Source organism: Opisthocomus hoazin, chromosome W (assembly GCF_030867145.1).
Source record: "Opisthocomus hoazin isolate bOpiHoa1 chromosome W, bOpiHoa1.hap1, whole genome shotgun sequence".
In the NCBI taxonomy this organism is placed as follows: Eukaryota; Metazoa; Chordata; class Aves; order Opisthocomiformes; family Opisthocomidae; genus Opisthocomus; species Opisthocomus hoazin.
This window is the reverse complement of record NC_134453.1, coordinates 1,471,873-1,487,327: the sequence shown is the minus strand read 5'-3', so window position 1 is coordinate 1,487,327 and position 15,455 is coordinate 1,471,873. Positions and strand designations below refer to the sequence as shown.

Here is a 15,455-nt window from a genome sequence, read left to right as displayed (position 1 = left end):
CTAGGAGGAGAGGCTGAGGGAGCTGGGCTTGTTCAGCCTGGAGAAGAGAAGGCTGAGAGGGGACCTTAGAAATGCCTCTAAATATCTGCAGGGTGGGGGTCAGGAGGATGGGGCCAGACTCTTTCCAGTGGTGCCCAGCGACAGGACAAGGGGCAACGGGCACAAACTGAAGCAGAGGAAGCTCCAGCTGAACATGAGGAAGAACTTCTTCCCTCTGAGGGTGACGGAGCCCTGGCACAGGCTGCCCAGGGAGGCTGTGGAGTCTCCTTCTCTGGAGATATTCAAGCCCCGCCTGGATGCGGTGCTGTGCAGCCTGCTCTGGGTGACCCTGCTTGGGCAGGGGGTTGGGCTGGGTGACCCACAGAGGTCCCTTCCAGCCCCGACCATTCTGTGATTCTGTGATTCTGTGACCCGTGCCGAGGGAGTTAAGCAAGGCTGAAGCAGATCGAGTGCGTCTGCATAAGAGGTTTGTAGCAGTTTAAGGAGGCTGAGTATACGTTAATTCAGCTTGCATTAGTGAGATGAAAAATGACGCTATTAATACCTTGTGAAAAACCACAAGTGAGCCACAAGAACTGGTTTAAGACAGCTTACTTCAAGGCATGCACCAGTTTTGCTAAACATAGTTAAAAAGATTTTTTTTTTTTCCCCCCCGAGTAGAGCAGACCTTCAAGAAAAATTTGAATAAGAAATAACTTTCCGGGATAATGAAAGGAAAAAACAGGGGAGACCCAGAGCTGGCTGCAACTTCTTCCTTATTGCTGGAGAAGAGCGAAGCTATGCCATGCTGGGCAGCAGCTGCCAGCTGGTATTCGCTGTGGGCACAGGGAGATGGGGTGAGGTATGGCGTATTTGCTTGTGTTGCGGTGCAATAACGCAAATAGCCTCGTCACAGGGAACAGGAATACCACATCCTGCTACTACTGCCAAAGCAGATCCAACCCTCTTCTGAAAAAAAAGAAGTCTATCAGGAAATACCACCCTTTCCTTATCAATTTTGTATGATTTTCTCCAGTAACTCTGTGAAGTGCTTGTTTAGTCACTGCTGCTCCACGCGAAATTTCTCTATCTGGAAAGGACAGGATCCAGGCACGTTTCCCGTTCTTGCGAACAACGCTGAATTTTAATTGTTAGAGGAATAAGCAGGAAACTGAGGTTACCGGGCGAGACATTGACCTTTCATTTATGGGACCCAAAAGAAATACAACTGCAATAGTTTTATTTAACATTTAGCAGCCTGCAGGAGATAAAGAGAAAACTTCTCTAGAAACTGCCAGGGCTTCGGAGAAACGCTTCTGTCTGAAGCCATCCGTCACAGCCAAACATTTCCAGTTACATGAAAAGCGCTGGCAACCAGCAGAGTTACTAATTGCCTGCGGGGCCAAAGTGAATCACTGCTGATTGGCAAAGCCAATTTGTCCGCTGCCGCGTGGGTGCGAAGTTCTGAGCTGCGAGGCCTCCGAGAAATGTTTGCCAACAGCTTGATCTCCTCCGTCTCCGGGCACTGGGAATTTACTGGCGGGGAAAGGGGCAAACAGACCAGCGACAACCCAGTTAGGGAGGTGGCAGCAGCTAACGCTGGCAACCGGTCTGGCTGATCTCGAAGTGATGCTCCTAGCTGAGCTGCATGGAAGGTGTTTTTCAAAGGCGCGCGCGCCATCGGTGAGAAGGTTTCTTTGTAAGCTGTGCAGCCCAAAGAACAAAACTCTGCAGAAAAACTCTTTTTCTCACGGTAGTGGCGGTGCTGGTTTGAGCCATCACCAGTAACACAGCCCGGGGAAGGGCAGGAGCCGTTTGAAGAGCTCTCAGCGGCTCTCTGTGCTGGAAATCGGGACTGGGAGCGGGATCTGCAGCTGGATCGTCCTCCCGAGATCACGCAGGGTTGGTTATCTACAGCCACCCCAGTTCTGCAGGACATATGGACATCAAAATACAAAAAATAACGGCAGAGGCTTCCGATATGTTCAAGTAGGGTATGAAGTGCAAACTCCAGCCCTTGGTTCCTCACACGATGATGTGTTCTATCAACTTGCTTTATCAGTGCGATACCTCGGCGTTCCCCATCACATACAATCACAGAATCACAGGATGTTCGGGGTTGGAAGGAACCTTTGTGGGTCACCCAGCCCAACCCTCCTGCCCAAGCAGGGTCACCCACAGCAGGCTGCACAGCACCGCGTCCAGGCGGGGCTGGAATATCTCCAGAGAAGGAGACTCCACAGCCTCCCTGGGCAGCCTGGGCCAGGGCTCCGTCACCCTCAGAGGGAAGAAGTTCTTCCTCATCTTCAGCTGGAACTTCCTCTGCTTCAGTTTGTGCCCATTGCCCCTTGTCCTGTCGCTGGGCACCACTGGAAAGAGTTTGGCCCCATCCTCCTGACCCCCACCCTGCAGATATTTAGAGGCATTTCTAAGGTCCCCTCTCAGCCTTCTCTTCTCCAGGCTGAACAAGCCCAGGTCCCTCAGCCTCTCCTCGTAGGAGAGATGCTCCAGTCCCCTCCTCATCCTCGTAGCCCTGCGCTGGACTCTCTCCAGTAGCTCCTCATCTTTCTTGAACTGGGGAGCCCAGAACTGGAGACAGCACTGCAGATGGGGCCTCACCAGGGCAGAGTAGAGGGGAAGGAGAACCTCCCTCGACCTGCTGGCCACACTCCTCCTAATGCACCCCAGGATCCCATTGGCCTTCTTGGCAGCCAGGGCACACTGCTGGCTCATGGTCACCCTGTCGTCCCCCAGCACTCCCAGTCCCTCTCCACAGAGCTGCTCTCCAGCAGCTCCGCCCCAGCCTGTGCTGGTGCCTGGGGTTGTTCCTCCCCAGGTGCAGGACCCTGCCCTTGCCCTTGTTGAACCTCATCAGGTTCCTCTCTGCCCAACTCTCCAGCCTGTCCAGGTCACGCTGAATGGCAGCACAGCCTGCCGGTGTATCCACCACTCCTCCCAGTTTGGTGCCATCAAAACTCGCAGGGCGAGGAAGGGCCATGGCTGGGGCAGGGGCTCCCCTCAGAGCTGCTCGGACCCTCGCTTCCCTCAGGAGCCCACACCCGCGCCTCGTTCCCGGCTGGCCCCGCCCCCCGCCCCGGGAGCGAGCGCCCACATCCGCGCCCCGCCCCCTGCTGGCCCCGCCCCGGGCGCGAGCGCCCAGCTCGGCGACGCCGCCTCCCTCAGGCCAGCCCTGGCGCCGGGGCTCCCGCAGAGGGAGGGGCTCCGCGCCTCGCTCGTCCCCTCAGCGCCGGGCGGCAGCGAGGAAGGAGGCGCAGCGCTCCCGGAGGACAGGTCTGGGAACCGGGGGAGAGGAGAACGGGGAGGGGGGGGAAGCTCCGACCGTTCCTGCGGCCCGGCGAGGCGGGCTGGGCCAGGCCGGCGGCGGGGCGGCCCTGGGACTCGGTGGCTGAAAGGGGGGGGGGGGGGGGAATGGAAACCGGGGGGGGGGGGTTGGAAGCGCTTGGGGAAGGGGAGCACCGAGCGGGCTGGAGCGGGGCGGCCGGCGGGAATCCCACCCCCGACATGCACCCACTATCGCGACTGTAGTCTCACGACAGCGTTGCGGGGACGTGCAGAGGGGCTCTGTCTCTCCCCATTCCTGTCGCACCCTGCGTTTGGAGCTGGCGGAGGAACAGTGGCTGGGGGGAAGGGAAGGGGGGGGGGGGAGGGGGTGTGTAAAGCACCTGGGGAGCGATGCAGGTAAATGAGCGAGGAGCGTAAAGCATAAAATGGCTTTCTAACAAGGCCCTCTCCTTCCAGAATGTCCAAATGCAGGCACCCTGAAATAGTTCCTCCAGACGTGGTTTTTTTGCAGCGCGGGTGTCCGCTGTCGCTCCTCAATTTGGGCGGAGGAGCGAGATAAGAACGTGATATGAATTATGTGAAAAGATCGGCTGAGACGGACGCAGAATGCACGTTTCGCTTCAAAAACGAAAAAAAAAAAAAAAGCTGGTTCAGAAATACCGTGTAATGCCAGTGTGTGGGTAACACTCCTTCATACCTATCAGATCAGGTTATTGTGGAGAAGCTTCCTTCGCGCGGTTCTATGCTCTTCGCAGGGATCGTGGAAGCAGATCTGGTCCTTAAGTTCGTAGCCAAGCGCATCTTCTGCGGAGCTGAACTGAAGCATCTTTGGTTTTTTTTTTGTGGCAGGAGGAGACAGGCAGGTACACAGAGCAGCGGAGAAATAGTCTGCCTCGTCTGTTATAAAAAGTAGCTCTGCGCCGTGGGCTGTAGGCAGGGAGAAAAGACAAAAAAATTGCCAAAGGTAAAATGAATTGCATATTTGCAGGCATATGGGGGGGGAAACCTGAGTCTCGGAGTTATGTTAATTCAAACCAGTGAGAGCGAGTGTGACTCCTCTTTCAGTTCTTTAATCAGACTTTGACTCGGAGGAGAAACAGTTTCCCCGTGCTGAAAAACTCCTCTCAACAAATCTGGTGGGTTTTGGCTGCGTGTGAAGTTCTCAAGATGGGGTGTTACCAGTAAATGCGCAAGAAGGCACTGTTGGCAGTTTTGCACGCGGCGTTGTTGGAAAGCTCTGTTAAAGCATGGTGCTAGGGAAGTTGGAACAGCTGTGGAGAAAAGCGACAGCTCTCGCGGCGCGGTGCTTATTTTTTGCCTTCAAAGACACGGCGATAGATTGCAGCCTGCTAAAATGTGCGAACTGGGGAGCAGCAACACGCTCCCTTGGAGCGTGCCTAGGAACGGCAAAGGCTGACGTTATCACAACCTGGCCAGTACTGAAATCCGTGCTGTCACTGTTTAAAGCTGGCATAATAGCGTCTCAAAAAATACGCTGCCCTTGAGAACATGTCACAAAATACAGTTGTACACTGCTTACCTGTGTACCTGCAAGCCCCGCCTGCTGCAAGTCCCAGTTTGCATTTGCAAGAGCTGGGTAGTTGTTTGTTTTTTTTTTTTTTCCCGGGGAGAAGCTGTGCTTTTCTCACTGTTCGTGCATGGCAGCCTCAATTTTCCAAGCTGATTTTCCTGTTGGCACGTGTCGGGTGTTTGGTCTCAGAACTGCTGCAGAGGCGACTAAAAGTATGCGGTGCGCTGGTTCCCACCAAAGCTTTGCGTTTCCTCTTTCTTTCCCTGAGAAACAAAATAGCCGAGAGTAAGTCAGCAAAGTCTGTGTTTTGCATTCTGTGTGCTGAAATGTGACGTGGGGAAGCAACGTGGTCAGTAGCGTAACGCAGCAGGTCTGGGTTTGATTTGGGTGGCGTTGGGGAGAAGTTTGAGCCTGGTGATCACTCCTACCCCCCCTGCCAGCCCGAGGTGAGGTTGTTGGCCTGGGTGGAGGTACCCGTGTCCAGCCGGGGTGAAGAGTGGCCCTGTGCCTGCAGCCGAGTACTCCCTGCTGTGATACTCCTGAACTCTGCTCCAGTTAATGCAGCGTTGTGGAACGGCCAGATGGCATGGAAACAGGCAGTTTCTGTGATCTAAACCACAGCAGGTTGATCTGGCAATGGGTAATTCTCTGGAATGACTGAGAGTGCATTAGGAGGAGTGTGGCCAGCAGGTTGAGGGAGGTTCTCCTTCCCCTCTGCTCTGCCCTGGGGAGGCCCCATCTGCAGTGCTGTGTCCAGTTCTGGGCTCCCCAGTTCAAGAAAGATGAAGAGCTACTGGAGAGAGCCCAGCGGAGGGCTACGAGGATGAGGAGGGGACTGGAGCATCTCTCCTACGAGGAGAGGCTGAGGGAGCTGGGCTTGTTCAGCCTGGAGAAGAGAAGGCTGAGAGGGGACCTTAGAAATGCCTCTAAATATCTGCAGGGTGGGTGTCAGGAGGACGGGGCCAGACTCTTTGCAGTGGTGCCCAGCGACAGGACAAGGGGCAATGGGCACAAACTGAGGCACAGGAAGCTCCAGCTGAACCCGAGGAAGAACTTCTTCCCTCTGAGGGTGACGGAGCCCTGGCCCAGGCTGCCCAGGGAGGCTGTGGAGTCTCCTTCTCTGGAGATATTCCAGCCCCGCCTGGACGCGGTGCTGTGCAGCCTGCTGTGGGTGACCCTGCTTGGGCAGGGGGTTGGGCTGGGTGACCCACAGAGGGCCCTGCCAGCCCTGAACATTCTGTGGTTCTGTTTCTCTGTAATCCTGAAATTTTGTATCGGGAAAGGAGCTTCGAGATGTAGGTTTCCTTTTGATTCTTGAAGAGCTGGCAAATTCCCATAGGTTGTAGGATGATGTGGGATCATGTTGGATGATAAATCTCCTTGCTAATCTTGCTGGTGGCAGCTCCTAATTCACACCTCATCCTCGCCCTCAAAACCTTTCATTTGCTTGTCTGCCCCTAAGCCCCATCGTCCCCTCCCGGCGCCATCGCCGTGGGACAGGCAGGGCTGGCATTAGCCGGGGCGGGGTGGGTATGGCTGTTTCTTGAGAGACAGCAGAAGAACCAGATACTAAGAAAACTTCAGAGGTGCTGTTTCTGGTGTCTGTCCGCCACGAGATGAAGGCCATGGGTGCAGAGAGGGGAGAAGCACACCCTGGGAAGCTTGCTGGCGGCGGCATGGTCACAGGCATGAGCAACATCCCGGGAGGAGCATCACGGGGAGTGGAGAGGACGGGCGTGGGAAGGCCTTTCTCCTCCCCGGTACAGCCACAGCTGGAAGAGGGAAATAACTGTGCTCTCTGCGGCTTTAGAAGGGGTTAAAACTTCTGGGATAACCAATTTGTGCCTGAGCAGTACAATAGACTTTAATTACAGAATCACAGAATGGTCGGGGTTGGAAGGGACCTCTGTGGGTCACCCAGTCCAACCCCCTGCCCAAGCAGGGTCACCCACAGCAGGCTGCACAGCACCGCGTCCAGGCGGGGCTGGAATATCTCCAGAGAAGGAGACTCCACAGCCTCCCTGGGCAGCCTGGGCCAGGGCTCCGTCACCCTCAGAGGGAAGAAGTTCTTCCTCGGGTTCAGCTGGAGCTTCCTCTGCTCCAGTTTGTGCCCGTTGCCCCTTGTCCTGGCGCTGGGCACCACTGGAAAGAGTCTGGCCCCATCCTCCTGACACCCACCCTGCAGATTTTTGTAAGCATTTCTAAGGTCCCCTCTCAGCCTTCTCTTCTCCAGGCTGAACAAGCCCAGCTCCCTCAGCCTCTCCTCGTAGGAGAGATGCTCCAGTCCCCTCCTCATCCTCGTAGCCCTCCGCTGGACTCTCTCCAGTAGCTCCTCATCTTTCTTGAACTGGGGAGCCCAGTACTGGAGACAGGACTCCAGATGGGGCCTCACTAGGGCAGAGTAGAGGGGGAGGAGAACCTCCCTCAACCTGCTGCCCGCACTCCTCTTAATGCACCCCGGGAATGCTCCAGTGTTCACAGAAGATTGTCTGCTGTAGAAAGAAGAAATGATTTACTATTTGAAAAGCAGCAATTTAAATGTATGATAGCCGTTAGCTTTTTAGAACTAATGACTTTCTGTCTCGAGGAACCTTCCTTACGATTTGTAGTCTTTGAAGAGCCACCATAAAAGGGATCGGATTATTTGACAAGCCAGCCCATTCTGATCACGGTTGTACATTTTTATTTGAACAGAAGGGTGCAGGGAGTGGAAATCCGCCTCACCGTGTGGCGGGAGGTGTGAGTATTGCAGCAGTTGTTTAAAGGGACACGCCAAGTATGAGAGCTTTCCGGGCCTATCCTAAGCGATATGGGACAGAGCGGTGTGCCAAAAATCTTCTTTACCTGTCTGACAGCAAAAAGGAGACTGCTTTGAGGATTGCAGAGGGGCTTTTGGTGAAGTGCCATCAAATGTGTTTCCCTGGAGAGCATTCCCTGGGATCAGGCGGGAGCTGAGCGTGCAAACGGCAGGGCCGGTCTCTGGCGCCTTGGGGTTTGCGAGAGCTGTGTAGGGCTGCGCTGCAGCCGCAGAAAAGCCTCCGTGTCTCTAGGTGAGCCCCTGCACAGGCCTGGGATACAGCGAAGCGAGTTTGCCACCCTGAGGGAGGCTGGGTGTTAAAGGAACTGAGAACCTAGCCCAGAGGTTTTGGGAAAAGCCGTGACGTGTAGAAATTCGGACCTGGCAAGGGTGCCGCCAGCCGATAGCTTAACTGTAATGGCAGCTTTGCTTTTTATTTACAGGTACGACGAGCTCCTTCGTCAGGTGTGGCTGAGGTCTCCCTGGCTGCAGTGTGAGCCCGGCAGAAGCCGTGGAGAGGGTCCCTTCCCCATGGTGGCTGTCCTCCTGCTCCGGAGGAGGCCGGCAGTGACAGGGAGCACTGTGTTGCGAAGTCGGGTCGGCAGCGTCCGTAGCGGGTATCCGTAACACGGCGGGCCCCGACAGGCGATTCCTTTCGGACAGCATCGCAGTGTAGTTCCTGCTGGCTGCAGCCTGGCAGGGATGTACAGGCCACTTGCACAGTGAGGCAAATGAACAAGTTCAAAGGAAGCTTGGAACTTCTTTTCTGGGAAGAGGATAGCTGTTAGAAGGACGGTCAGCTTGACGGGAATGGCGGCCGTGGCGTTTCAGAGCTGTAACGGGTGCTGTAGCCAGCAGTAGGCTCCGCTCGCTGCTTTCTGTCCATTCCCACACCGATACGGCTGGGTTTCCTTTTTTTTTTTTTTGGCTCTTACTATGCAGGCAGCACAAAATAAACCTTCTCCTAGCCTTAATCTTGCTTCAGACGTTCCATCAGATACTTCACTATCAAGGTGCTCCAAAAGCCAGCTTTGGATTGATCCGGGGGCCAGTTAGAGAGCTAACGATGGCCCCTGGCTGGTCATGGTCAGCCCTGTGTTCCCCTGCTGCTTCCCAAAATATTTTTGGAAGGAGATTCGAAGGGATCCACAGTATGGAAACTGAGCTGTATTGGCTGACTGTAAACCAGCGTGGCCGTTTAGTGGAGCGGTGCTCTTTCATGCCATCGGAGGACGGCCCCAGGCATCGGGACGGGCTTTCCGAGCTGCGGAGCTGACTTCCCTCCCTCCACCCCCTTGCTCTTTACTCTGGTGATAACTGCTCGTTGCGCATCTTGATTCACGTATGCAGGAGGAAGGGGAGTGTTATAAAAAACATGAGTAGCTGGCAAACGTTCAGGTCTTTTAGATGCAGTCATCCGGTTTGGAGTCTTCATCAGCATATCAGGGTTCCTAAATTTAAATAGAGAGCTGGAAAAAAACAGTGTAACAGTCACGTGCTTGGTGGCAAAGGCTGGGCTTTGTCAGAGGAGTTGTGCAAAAGATTTATGATGAGTTTTGGATTCAAAACATGGATTTGATAAGGTCAGGGAGAGATGAAGTAGGGATAATAATACCATGCTTCTGCAGTTGAAAGGGAAGTCTAGCCCACTTCGTGCCTTTCAGATAACTATATTAGCTCATAAATTTTCATAGAATTTATTTTTTTTTTCCCTGACACGCAGACAGAGAAGTAACATAATGAATGGTAGCTCTCGCTTGCCTTCAAAAGAGCAGGAGAGACTTGGAAGGTTTGAACAGCGAGGCAGCAGGGAGCTACCCAGCTTCTCTCCTGGCATCTGCGGCGTCTGGGGCCGCGGCAGCGGGATGGGAAGTGGCCCTGCGTAGGGACAGCAGTCCCGATGCCCCCCTGCTCTCCCCTTCAGCCAGGGGTGCTGCCCTGGGCACGTCCAGTCCTTGTAGAAGTTTTGGACTCCGTCAAAGGGCGTTACATGATTTATGGATATTTTATAAGATTATTTTTTCAATGCGCCACTGAAACTTCCTTGTACTGGCTTTCTTCCTTATATACATTCCTCTAAATGTCATTAATGCCTCTGCTTGTTTTCCTTTTTGAAATGTGAATTAAAGGTTAGAGTATTTGCCATCTGTGTTATTTTACAGTGGCAGGATTCAGCTGCCTTTTGCAAAATCCCTTTCTGGCTTGTGTATTTTGCAGGTATTTTGTAAATCATCGTTATTTTCTGGTCAGTAGCGCAGTTATGTTTGTGTAGTCAATTGAGTGTGATAGACTGGATTACGTGCTAAATGCAGCCCTGCTGTGGCTTCCTCAACCCAGAACTAACTCCTGTGCTTGCCGAGCAGGTTTTTGAAATGGTGTAACGGAGGAGGAAGATATGTACGGTTGCTTGTGTTACAACCCGCCTCCTACTATGTGTTTGGCCTAGAGGAAAAAGGCACTGGGGAAGCGTCATGATAACAGCTTCTGGTAACAGCTGGGCGCGGTCCTTGTCTTTGCCTTTTTTTCTTTTTTGTACTGCATGTATTTTTCATCTCGATTCATAGTGAAAATGACTGAATGAGTCACCCTTCTCCCTTGCCCACACAAATGTAAATACGCGTTTGCTATGTGTGTATGCGGCGAGAGAGTTTTTAGGCAGCGACACCGCATCGGCTGGAAGGGAAGGGCTTCAGCACCACCTTTGCTCTTTGCGCACGAGTTCACAGAATCACAGAATCACAACATGGTCGGGGTTGGCAGGGCCCTCTGTGGGTCACCCAGCCCAACCCCCTGCCCAAGCAGGGTCACCCAGAACAGGCTGCACAGCACCGCGTCCAGGCGGGGCTGGAATATCTCCAGAGAAGGAGACTCCACAACCTCCCTGGGCAGCCTGGGCCAGGGCTCTGTCACCCTCAGAGGGAAGAAGTTCTTCCTCGGGTTCAGCTGGAGCTTCCTCTGCTCCAGTTTGTGCCCGTTGCCCCTTGTCCTGTCACTGGGCACCACTGGAAAGAGTCTGGCCCCATCCTCCTGACACCCACCCTGCAGATATTTAGAGGCATTTCTAAGGTCCCCTCTCAGCCTTCTCTTCTCCAGGCTGAACAAGCCCAGCTCCCTCAGCCTCTCCTCGCAGGGGAGATGTTCCAGTCCCCTCCTCATCCTCGTAGCCCTGCGCTGGACTCTCTCCAGTAGCTCCTCATCTTTCTTGAAGTGGGGAGCCCAGCGCTGGACAGAGTACTGCAGATGGGGCCTCACTAGGGCAGAATAGAGGGGAAGGAGAACCTCCCTCGACCTGCTGGCCACACTCTTCTTGATGCATCCCAGGACCCTGTTATCTCTCTTGGCAGCCAAGAGTTGGGGTGGCAGAGCACGCCGTGTGAGAAGGGACCCCGAAAGGTGTGAGTACGTGAATGGGAAACATGGGTGGACGTGGGTAGCTGAGAGCGTGCTGCTTGGTTTCTGCTGAATGCTACCCCTGGGCTGCGTGGTGATGTGAATGGGTTCGAGCTTTAGGCAGTGTCTGGTGTTCGCCCATCTATTTAGAAAGCGATATTTGGAGGTTTTACTGGTTTTGCTTGTGTGAGTGCTCACTGCGGGCTTCTCGTGAGTTGAAGGGCAGTTCAAAGTGGAAGTCCTGACGGCTCCTTCGCGAGGCACGTGTAGCAGTGAGGAGCGTGGTAACGAACCCTCCTCCTTGTTAACCCCGTGCTCAAATGGGTGAGAGCTGAAAGTCCGTGTATTTAAAGAGGAACTTCTAAAACGCCCTATGTTCTGTATACATTTCATTCTCTATTAAAAAGGGTATCCTGATTTACTAAAAGAGAGTAGGACGTGGCTGTGGCTTGCCAAGAGTCTTTTGCATGCTGAAGCCCGAAGCTGTCTGCGCTCAAATGCCGTCAGGCATCCGTGCCAGAAAGCATCCGTCTGGTCCTCGGGGGGTTTCCACTGTAAGGAAGAAAATGAGGAAAGATCATTTCTTTCACACTGCTGCCACGTTTGGTACGTATTGTTGCTCACCGCGCCTAGACGGAAATCATTGCCTGATTTTGAGCAGAGAAGCCAGCTTTAATTTCATCTCAGCGTAGCTCCAGTGAGTTGTTTGATTTCTGAGGGGAAAACATGTTTGGTTCATCGTGGGCCATTTGCATGGCAGCTGTAAGGCTCTGCTTTTTTGGCAGATGATTGCAGACAAATTACAGTGTGATGCTGGGATGACTGGATGGAGTTTTTTCTTACCTTTCCTACATCTTGTCTCGTTCTCCCACTCGGGAAGGACTTGTGAGGCTGCTTTCTGAGAATGCACTCTTAAATTTAATTCTCTCTCTGTTCCACTTTGCATTGCAGATGGTCCTGTATGTTCTCTCTGCCAGGGAAGAGGTGTGTAACATGACTCTGTTAATGGCTTTGATGTAAATAATTTGGTCGCCATAGGGTTCTCTCTTGGCTGCTCCATCGGCGAGAGACGTTGTCCCACAGCCAGAGAGTAAGAGGCTGTGGGGCTTTGAGGGCGACGGGGGTCTAGAGTTTAGTTCTGCACTGTACTATTGATGGCTGGGGTAGAGTTAACACCAATCAGAATCCTGAGGATGGAAAAAAAAAATGAAGTTCTGTGGTGTTCTGCAGAAGACCAGGGGAGGCTTTCTGTTCGTGTTGCAAAGCTTTGTGTTTCTGTTCAAAGGACATAGCTAAAGAACTTCAAAGACCAGCCACGTCCAGGTTGATCTTGGGATGTCTTTCTGCTGCAGCCTGAATGATTTCTTTAGGAGGACAGACAGAGCTAGAAAAAAATGCATTTCAAAACTCTCTTTGCGTAGTGACTCTGATTTCCAGCAGGAACCTGCTGCCATCAGTGTTTGTCATCTCCTAGAAGTGGCTCTTGACAGGAAACCTAGCAGGCAGCCCGTCCTCCCACAGATCAGCTTTGCCTGGCTCTCTGCTCTCTTCTTCGTCGGAAGTCTCCATACAGCTCTTTGTTTATCAGAAAGTTAATGGTAAACACAGAATGTTAGAGGTTGGAAGGTACCTCTGTGGGCCACCCAGTCCAACCCCCCTGCCGAAGCAGGGTCACCTACAGCAGGCTGCACAGGACCTTGTCCAGGCGGGTCTTGAATATCTCCAGAGAAGGAGAGCTCCACATCTGTAGAGTGCCTGGAGATGAGAACAGGTTGTCTTGGTGGTACCGTGCCAAACTTGGTCAATGCCCACCTGTCTCTCAGGTCCTATCCAAAGTATTTCTAAGCCGCGAGCTGGTATTGGGGTCATCACTCTGCATGCCACGCGTTGGTCATTGGTGCCCTTGTCACCTGCATCCACTTGCTGATCTTGAAAGGATCCAGGAGCGGGATCTCCAGAGTGGAATGATGCTGCCACCATCATTCTGGGGGATCCTGAGGTCATCTTCATGCTGTCCAGTACCTTTGCCTGTGCGTAGGAATCTCATACCATGACCCCGGCCATGATGGCTCATGCCATGCACTAAAGAGAGTTGAATGGGGTTGGTCTGTAGTTTTTTGGTACTCTTGGGTCTATCAGGATGTTGCTGGGCTCTTGGAACAGCATTGCATTTTGAGTGTCCAGTTTGTGTCAGCTGGTTCACTCTGTCCGGTTCTGGGCTCCCCACTTCAATAAAGATGAGGAGCTGCTGGAGAGAGTCCAGCGCAGGGCTATGAGGATGAGGAGGGGACTGGAGCATCTCTCCTACGAGGAGAGGCTGAGGGAGCTGGGCTTTTTCAGCCTGGAGAAGAGAAGGCTGAGAGGGGACCTTAGAAATGCTTACAAGTATCTGCAGGGTGGGTGTCAGGAGGATGGGGCCAGACTCTTTCCAGTGGTGCCCAGTGACAGGACAAGGGGCAACGGGCACAAACTGAAGCAGAGGAAGCTCCAGCTGAACCCGAGGAAGAACTTCTTCCCTCTGAGGGTGACGGAGCCCTGGAACAGGCTGCCCAGGGAGGCTGTGGAGTCTCCTTCTCTGGAGATATTCCAGCCCCGCCTGGACGCGGTGCTGTGCAGCCTGCTGTGGGTGACCCTGCTTGGGCAGGGGGTTGGACTGGGTGACCCACAGAGGTCCCTTCCAACCCCTACCATTCTGTGATTCTGTGATGACACTTCTAGGCACCAGAGGCTGTTGAAAAAAGGGAAGGCGGTGAAGGTGTTACTGGCGCTGGAGAAGTCGGACGCCGGCCCCGCTGCAGCAGTATCCAAGAGGAGCAGCCAAGTCTCCCAACGCCGGCTGCGGTGGGGAGCGCAGAGCTTGCTCGCTCGGCTCAGGGTCTGCCGGGTCGAGTACGTGACGGTAGCTATGCCCCTGTGGTGTGCCTCTGGTACAGTCATCCCTGAGCTGGCCCTCAGGACAGCGCTGGGGTTTTTTTATTATTGTTTCTACATTTGAAAAAAGCAAAACAACCTTGGATGAATAGTAGTGGCGCTGATTTATTTTGCGGCAGAGGGAACAAATCTCTTGCTGGCCAGCTGCTGGTACAATATGTGCACTGTGATTTTTATATCCTGCACTTTCTAGAGCTATTGCTATTTATACAACATTTTTGGTTGCTCGACTTTTAACTAGTAGCGTGTCAAGGGAAGTAAAATCTTATTTTCTGGAGCTGACTTTTCTCTCATTGTGCACGTAACTTTTCCTTGATGATATTCCCATTAGCTACTTAATTGTTGAACTCCTTGCAACAACCCTCTCCGTTAATGAGAAAATATGTTGTCAGAAAATCCAGTAGATAGTCTGTTTGATTAGGAAAGTCTTTTCAAATTTAAAAATCTGCAAAATTTGAAATGTAGAAGTTTTAAAATTTTTCAGTCTTTTCCAGTTCTGAGAGGCTAAAAGTATGACTGACAGGCAGTGGTTTTAGGTTAGGTTCATCGGAATTTTAGCCTGCTTAATTTGCTTTTCCTGCACATGTAAACGTCTTGAGATGAAAAAAAGTTTCTGGATCGAAACCATTTTTCTGCAGAGTTTGTTCCCAGCCAAAAGTAACATTTTTCAAAAGCAATTTAGATGTCAGCAAATTGCCTTTCTCCCAGCTTTTAAGGAACGTGCTAGGAATGGAAGAAGAAAGCCAGACTTACAACTTTGCTCCTCGGCATCCCTTTCCGTGCGCTGGGGTGGATCTTCGGGAGCAGAGATCCGCGTTCCTTCGGAGAGAGCTGCCGACCGGTGCTGAGGCTGCTGCTTCGGGCAGAGGGGTTTTGACGGATGTGCCGAGGGCCGGAGCCCTCCTGCTTCCCACCTTTGGAGGTGCCGCATCTGGGGGGCTGCGCCGGGCGTTCCAGGCCGGGTGCGGTGGGATGTGCCGCGGTGCATTTCCTCTGTGCCGTGGGTGCGGGGCTGCAGAGCGAAGGCGCAGTGCCTGAGGAGTAGATTTGCCTCTCCCCGTGGGCTATAACTGAACGTCTTAAGGTGTGGTTGGTTTATGTCAGGCCATATCTGTCTACTGAGAAAATGTTCTCTGGAGTATCTGCTGACAAGTGCCGGATTTTAAATGTTCTCTCACACTGTAGTCAGAGAACGTTACATAGGGATGGAATGAAATAATCAATCCAGAAACACAGAATCACACAGAAAGTTCAGGGTTGGCAGGGCCCTCTGTGGGTCACCCAGCCCAACCCCCTGCCCAAGCAGGGTCACCCAGAGCAGGCTGCACAGCACCGTGTCCAGGCGGGGCTGGAATATCTCCAGAGAAGGAGACTCCACAGCCTCCCTGGGCAGCCTGGGCCAGGGCTCCGTCACCCTCAGAGGGATGAAGTTCTTCCTCATGTTCAGATGGAGCTTCCTCTGCTTCAGTTTGTAAACAAGATGCTACTTCTGGTCTAGATGGGAATGTTGTCTGCCAAGACAGA

General features: G+C 53.1%; 1 protein-coding gene across 1 annotated transcript in view; it reads left to right on the top strand.

Annotated features, from left to right (window-relative positions):
• The first annotated feature begins 3,153 nt into the window (after positions 1-3,153).
• The window catches only part of LOC104339062 (ras-related protein Rab-27B), a 35,687-nt gene continuing 23,385 nt past the window's right edge, over positions 3,154-15,455 (top strand). Inside the window, exon 1 of the mRNA XM_075446506.1 lies at positions 3,154-3,270. The gene's annotated coding sequence lies outside the window, so the exon portion shown is untranslated. The remainder of the gene's footprint in view (positions 3,271-15,455) is intronic.